Source organism: Clupea harengus, chromosome 5 (genome assembly GCF_900700415.2).
Source record: "Clupea harengus chromosome 5, Ch_v2.0.2, whole genome shotgun sequence".
Classification (NCBI taxonomy): Eukaryota; Metazoa; Chordata; class Actinopteri; order Clupeiformes; family Clupeidae; genus Clupea; species Clupea harengus.
The window spans coordinates 19,451,962-19,459,461 of record NC_045156.1 but is presented as its reverse complement, the minus strand read 5'-3'; the positions used below and the strand labels follow the sequence as shown (position 1 = coordinate 19,459,461).

Sequence of the window (7,500 nt, the reverse complement as noted above, 5' to 3'; positions counted from 1 at the left end):
GTAGCCGTATGGTGGGAGGTGGGGGGAATGAGCGAATTGGAGGACAGAGAGGATGAGAGTAAGGAGGCTGATGGTGTCTGCCCCTGGTCAAGCATGTGGATGGCACAGGAGGAGAGAGGGAGGAAGAGAGAGTGCGAGAGAGAGGGAGAGGGAGCAGGGGGTAAGCGTGCCCTCAGGGCAGTGGTTATTACCTGCTGCTAAGGTCTAATAGGGTCCTGATCCCACACAGAGAACCTCCTACCCACTGGGCAGAGAGAGAAAGAGAGAGCGCGAGAGAGAGAGAGATGCAACAGGGATAGATCGAGGGAGTGGAAGAGAGAGAAGGACAGAATTTGTGTGTGTGTGTCTCCCATTACAGCATCCCTTTCACACAGAGTTCTTGTGTGGTTTTATCTGGTCAAGTGTCAACTCTGAAGTGCTGCAAGTGTTTGTGCCATAGATTGTGCAGTGAGCTGCCTCTAGTTGTGTGGGAAAGCTCTCTGAAGATCCTTCATATGAGAATATATCTGAGGTGTATACCAGAGCTGACATGTCCCAAACACTAGGCAGACATTCCCATGTTCTAGGTCTCCATCCCCTCTCTCTCTCTCTCTCTCTCTCTCTCTCTCTCTCTCTCTCTCTCTCTCTCTTTTCAACAAACACACACAGACTTTGAAATGAACCATCTGGAACCACAGGACAGCCCCTAAATCTATGTAAACTAGAGTTGTGTGTGTGTGTGTGTGTGTGTGTGTGTGTGTGTGTGTGTGTGTGTGTGTGTGTGTGTGTGTGTGTGTGTGTGTGTGTGTGTGTGTGTGTGTGTGTGTGTGTGTGTGTGTGTGTGTGTGTGTGTGTGTTTAAGAGAGTTGACAGCCAGACACTGCCCAGCCTTATAAACAAGAATGATCTACACAAGTGCAGTCATGGAGCACAAGGTGGAGGGAGCAGTGGTGTGTCTGTCTGCACTCCTCCAGTCTCTCTCTCTCTCTCTCTCTTCGTCGTTCATTATCCTCCCTCTCCTCCCTAACTCTCTTTGCCCTTTGACGTCCTGTGTTTTTCCTCCTCCTTCTCTCCTCCCTTCCTCCCTATCTCCCTCCCTACCTATCTTATCTGCCTATCCCTGTTGACCCTCCAACTTCCTTCCTCTCTCTTCTCCCTTCTTCCTCTCTTCTCTCCATCCTACTTCCTTCTCTGTGGTCTCCTCTATCCCTCTCTCCTCTGCTGTGACGGGTGACGTTCTTGCGGCCTGTGTCCTCACTCCTCAACTAAATAAGAATGAATTGCCACTCGGCCATGGGCATATGGCAGCCTCTCACTCCTCGCTCTCCCTCTCTCCCCCTCTCCTCTTCTCCTCCTCCTCCTCCTCCTCTCCATCCCTGGCCTCAGATGAGAAGAGAGAGGAGCCGCCATCAGGTGTGCGGAGGAGCCTCCCTCGGCAGACACGGCAGTAATTAGCGGGATCAGGCCCAGACTTTAAAGAAGACAAGGTGTCAGAAAGAGTTACCATACAGAGCCCTGAAGACCCGGAGGAGAGAGGGAGGGAGAGACAGAGGGAGGGAGAGAAAGATGAGGGAGGAGACTCGGGAGGGGCAGGGGAGAGTGCACCTGCCAAGAAGAAGAAGGAGAAGAAGAAGAAGTAGAAGGGAAAAAAGATGGAGGAAGGGAAAGAGCAGGAGTGGAATGAGAGGAAGTTACTGGACTATGACTATAAAGCTAGTTTCTGCAATACCTGTTTGAGTCTGGACAGACACAACCAAAACAAAGTGCTTCTAGCGGAGGACTGACCCAAGGTTGGAGGTTGGATGATGTCAGAGATCTCCACCGGGGTACCATTCTACTGCTATTCCTGAGCTGTGGAGGAGAGGAGTGAGGGAGTTCATGTGAAAAGAGATAGGAGGGTTGAGGGTCGAATGAGAGCTAGGTGGAGAGATAGGCAGGGAGAGAGGGAAGGGATGCAGTGTAGAGCAGAGGAAAAGAGGGGGAGTCAATGACGAGGAAGGTGTGGAGGAGAGGAGTAAACGACGAGAGAGAGAGAGAGAGAGAGAGAGAGAGAGAGAGAGAGAGAGAGACTCACTCGATGAGGGGGAGATAGAGCTTGGACAGACATTGATGAGAACGTTTTTTTTTTTTTTTTTTTTTTTGTGCCAAGGCCAGCACTTCCTCTGCATGCCTCCTCTACTAGCTTTTCATTTCCATCAGCGGCGCTGCCCTGTAATAATCCTGTCAAAGTTGCCCCAGTAATGGGATCTGCTCCCAATCCTGTTAGCGGCTGCAGCTATTTCCCCCGCTGTATCACAATGAGTGCAGACAGCCATTCAGCACTGGCTGACCACAGATTAATACCATGTTGGATTACGGTTTGATCCTTGATTATGGCCTATGAATGTGTGTGTGTGTGTGTGTGTGTGTGTGTTTGCATGTGTAAGTCTATTTTTGCTGACGTGGGTGAAGTGTGTGTGTGTGTGTGAGGCAGACAGTGATATTAGTTCTGCATCACCCTGCCACACACACTCAGGAAATATCACCCTGTTGCTCTGTCATTCCAGCTCAGTGGAAGGTTAAGTGTCTTGTCAATAGCTTGCTGCATTGTTTCAGTGCCGGGCCATTTTAACTGGAAGCACCGGCGCAAAGCTCCCACTATTAGCATAATATTCCAAGTGCCTCTCTCTCCACACTGGCTGTAATGTATGCAGCCGCTGCAAGCTAGCCGCGCGGTCCTGCTGTCAGGAGTCCGGGAGTGCAGATGAAAAATGAACACCTATAGTGAAACCCCCAGACGCCAAACTTTCAGACTAAGCCTAGTGCAGGAGAGTCAGGTGCTTTAGAAGGAGCAGCGTTGGCATGAAGGTGACGGTTACACACAGGTGTTGGGAGACTGGAGGCACGTGACTATTTAGACACACCGATCAGAGTGAGTCACGCCTTGTCAGTACTGCCCTCAGTAGAGGATAGACTCTGAAGGATACAGATGTTCTGGTGTGAGGGTGATGTATAAGCTACCTTATAGGTTTCAGTGGATGTGTTGGGACTAGTGCTGTCAATCGATTAAAAACAAAAAAACGAATTCATTGCAGAATTTGCTGTGAGAGAGCTAGCGACTAGGTTAGCCGGTCGGTAGTTAGAACGAGGTGTACAGCCCATCAGGTTAGTAGCAAATTGAAGTGCTCAATAAACTTGCAAGCTTGTGAATTCAACAAAGCTCTGTGTCCGGCATTTGATGGCCCCAAATACTTTAAACCATTACATATGCAGAAATAATAACAAATTACAAACAATAACAAAACCTAGGCAGCGGCGTTAATTCCGTTAATTCAAGTTAGTTCAATATTTCAAATGAATCGCAAACATTAACGTGTTCATTTTGTGAGCACTAGTGTGCACATGTGTATATTTATGTAAGTGCGCATATGTGATGTGCTTTGCCGGGGATAGCGTCAAGGAGGTAGGGTAGGGTGGGGCGGGGGTAAGGTGTAATCTATTTTAAGTCACCCACGCAGGTACACCTTCAAAGCATGACTAATTAGCCATATGTGACCCTCACAGAGGCCTTACTATCCTTTCACACTCTGTTTTTCTATCTCTCCCTCTCTCTCGCTCTCCCTCACTCTCTCCCTCTCTCTCTCTCTCTCTCTCCCTCCCCTTTCTCTCTTACTCTCTGTTTCTCTTATTCTGTTCCTCTAGCATCTTCTTACCGGATTTCAGGAGTATCGGCACTTTTCACCCACTCACATATGTACCACCATTCCTCTCTCTCTCTCTCTCTCTCTCTCTCTCCCGCTATCATTCCTCTCCAGCCGTGATCTATCGCTCTGTCAAAACAGAGAGGCCGGAGAATCTGGAGCGCAAGCCCTCTCCTCTCCTCTCCTCTCCCCTCCCTCCAGCTTCATTAATCGTTCTCAGCAGTTATTTATTTGTTCATTCGTGCCGTCTCTCCCCCCAGGTGGGGATGCAGGCAATGGCAAAAGGGGGTGCGCCCACCCACCCACCCACACCCACACCCACCCCTCCATGCTGCTAATTTCGGTCCTGCTGCTGACTTGTTAGTCAGGCAGGAGTGGGCTGTGGGGAGGCGCCCGCACTCATCGCGTTGCCGGGTGGTTTTTTATCTCTCCGCTCGCAGTTTATGTCTGCGCCGCCCGGCTTTACCTCCCTGCCAGCACGGCACGGTTGCCAAGCACCGCACTCCGACACAATCTCTACCTCTGCAATATTTTGTTAAGTATTAAACATATATATGGAGGGATATTGGGCGGTGGGTCGGGAGGAGGGGGAGATGAAGTGCATCTCAGTGGGGCTTCTGCTGCTGTTCCTCCCTCCTCCTCCTCCCTCCCCCTCCTCTTCCTCTTTATATGGCCTACTCGATTCACACGCTAGTGGAGGGGTAGACATAGCAGGGCAGTTGCTGTAATGATCCGATTCATTCACTTCTCTCTCTCTCCCTCTTTTTCTGCTCTCTCCATGTGTTCACACCACACACACACACACACACACACACACACCACACACACACACACACACACACACACACACACACACACACACACACACACACACACACCTGGCAGGAGGCTGCCCTATGTGGTCCTTCCCCTCGATGTTAGTGTTATTGGAAGGGAACACGTGAGCCTGTTAATAAATTATGAATGTGTTTTTGCACCTCTGCCGACCACCCCGCACATGAAGCTGCGTGGAGGGCAAAGTGGAGGGGGCTGGTTGGGGTGGGCAGGGTGGGTGGTGGTGGTGGTGGTGGTGGTGGTGGTGGTGGTGGTGGTAGGGGTGAGGGGGTGAGGGGTAGAGGGGTAGAGGGGAGGCCGTTAAACTTTAATCGGGACAAGCTTCAGTGGGAGAGATAAGAAAAGAGAAGGAGGAGGAATACAGAGAAAGGAAAAAAGATGAGGGAGGGCCAGAGAGAAAGGAAGGAGAGATAGATCTGAGGGATGCAACTCTCCTACACACACACACACACACACACACACATCAACACATATAGACACACACATATACAGAAACACACATATACAGAAACACAAACACATGTACTACCGCACACACACATCCCAGTGTGAAGTAAATATTTATGATGCATTCAGGAGAGGGCTTGTGGCCTGTAGAGTGTGTGTGTGTGTGTACTGTAGATGTGTGTTTGTGTGTGTGTGTGCACATGCCTGTGTCTGGGGGTTTCATAAACAGGTGTTGTGTACAATCCTCTACAGCTTGTCCCAGCAGCGTGCAAGTGATACAATAATGATCTCTGTTACAGAGGAGCGGGATCATGGTGTGTGTGTGTGTGTGTGTGTGTGAGAGAGAGGGGGCACCTAGCAGATTGCAAGATCCTTAATAGATTTGCAGGTTGTGGGAGGGATTTAGTACACCTCTGCCATGAGAAGGCCTGGAGTGATGCAGATATCAGTGATATGTGGGAAGCTGTTAGTTTGTGTTTAGGGGAGATGGATGAATTGATGGGTAGAAGGATCAACAAACAAAAGACTATGAACGATTAGTGAATGATAATTATTGTGCATATTTATTTCTATCTAGAGTGACTTTTTCTAAGATACCTCTTTACCTAAGATTTTTTTTATTTGCGTCATTGGGTCACTTTGGGTCACTTTGGTCAGTGAAGGAATGACCAGAGGCCATGTGTATGCGAAGGACCCTACGTGTTTAATACGTCTTGGCATTTTGTAGTTGTTTTTGAAGGTGTTATGCAGCTCGTGTCAAAACAAAATACAATCCCTTCTGTGGCTTCAAAAGAGTCCCTGTATGTTTTTATATATAGGCTAACATGACACTTCCCATTAGCATTGATCTCAGATCATTATATTATCTATCAAAATGTACCTGTGTGTATACATGTCTGTGAACTGTACCAACTTGAAGAGAATTGATTAGTTCAGAAATGTTTGAACGTTATTACTATTAAGGATTGAATAGAAATCAATCACATGTGTGTTATTCCTTTGGGACTGATGATTCCCAACATATCTCTCCTTACTTCTCCCATTACTACTTCAGCTGACCAATCATAAACCCCATTAAAGGTCTGATTGCATGCCACTAGGGACTCACACTTTCTAATCAGGTTACAGGTGCATAAATAGATACTTCTTAATAGAAGGTGTTGTGTGTTCAGGTCTGGAGGCCATGATGATCTTGTTCTCACAATATTTCAGGATTGTAGCAGTGATGGGCTGAAGTATGGCTTTAGGATGGGCTCTGACAAAGTGCTTGTGTGTGCTGCATTGTGTGTAGTCTCTAGAACTGACTGAGATTCGCATTTTGAGATTCTCAGCTGTGTGTGTGTGTTTTTGTCTATTTGTGTGTGTGTGTGTGTTTTGGCGCTCGCTGAGGCCTGCTCCGGGAGAATAGGAAGCAGCCCCAAGCAGATGTGTCACAGAGCAAATGGAAAATGCCAATTTCACTTACTGCCAACCAGTGCTTCTCACGGCCCCAAAATCCTGCCACTTATTTCATGTGTAAATTAATACTCTCCACACACTAATTCACAAAATTGTCTGTCTCGTCTGTCTTCCTCTCCCTTGCTCTGTTTTTTTCAACTCTCCCCGCTCCCTCTCTCTTTCTAAAACCTCTCGCTTTCTCTCTCTCTCTATCTCTCTCTCCCTCTCTCTATCTTTCCCTCTCTCTATCTCGCTCTTTCTCGCAGTAGTCTTTTCTCACCCCTTTTCCCCCGTCCTCCCCCTCCATCCGCTCCTCAGGTCCTCTGTGTCGTGTTCTCACAGCATAAAAAAAAGGTGTTTGAGATCTTGTCCGCCTCCGTGGCCGTCGAGGAGCAGACCTCCTCACCACTCCAAAGTTTGCAGCGTTAGTTTCGAAGCCCCGAGCGGCGTAGAGACTCCCGGCCTGTCTGAACCAACCCCCGACTCTCCCTCATCCCAAATAAATAAAATATGCACCCGCCTGAATAATACAACAGACTTGTAGACAGACTGAGGCTTGCGAAAAAAAGGCAAAAAAAAGACAAAGAAAAAAAAAAGAAAGCAACACTATTGCAGCAAACGCTGCCACAAGTTCCCCGGTTGGAAACCATTGGTGATTGTTCACGTTCAGCACTCCCTGGATCCTCCCGGTGAGCCTGGAAACGTGATGCCGTGGGTGTGCACCAAACACCCCCCACCCGATGAATCACAGCCCGTACTGTTCTGCCCTGGGCTCAGTCAGTAGCCCCTCAGGCTAGCCAGACTCCCTGCTAATACTGCGGACTAATTACACAATTAAGCTGGCAGGTTCTCCAGCACAAGACTGGTCTCACAAGACTACAACGTACTGTCTGCGCGTGCGTGCGTGTGCGTGTGCGTGTGCGTGTGCGTGTGCGTGTGCGTGTGTGTGTGTGTGTGTGTGTGTGTGTGTGTGTGCGTGGGTACATACACAGGCTTCTGTTAGCCCTACTTGTGGATGAGAGGTTACTGTATGTTATCTGACCCACTCTATCCTTATCAGCCATGTTGTCCCTTGCCACTGGTCATATTGCGCACATCACAACCTATCAACAGCATCTCTCTC

At 48.7% G+C, this 7,500-nt stretch overlaps 1 protein-coding gene across 1 annotated transcript in view; it reads left to right on the top strand.

The window, feature by feature from the left end:
* The window catches only part of LOC105901848 (plexin-A1), a 67,863-nt gene that overhangs the window by 20,004 nt on the left and 40,359 nt on the right, over nucleotides 1-7,500 (top strand). The window lies entirely within an intron of this gene.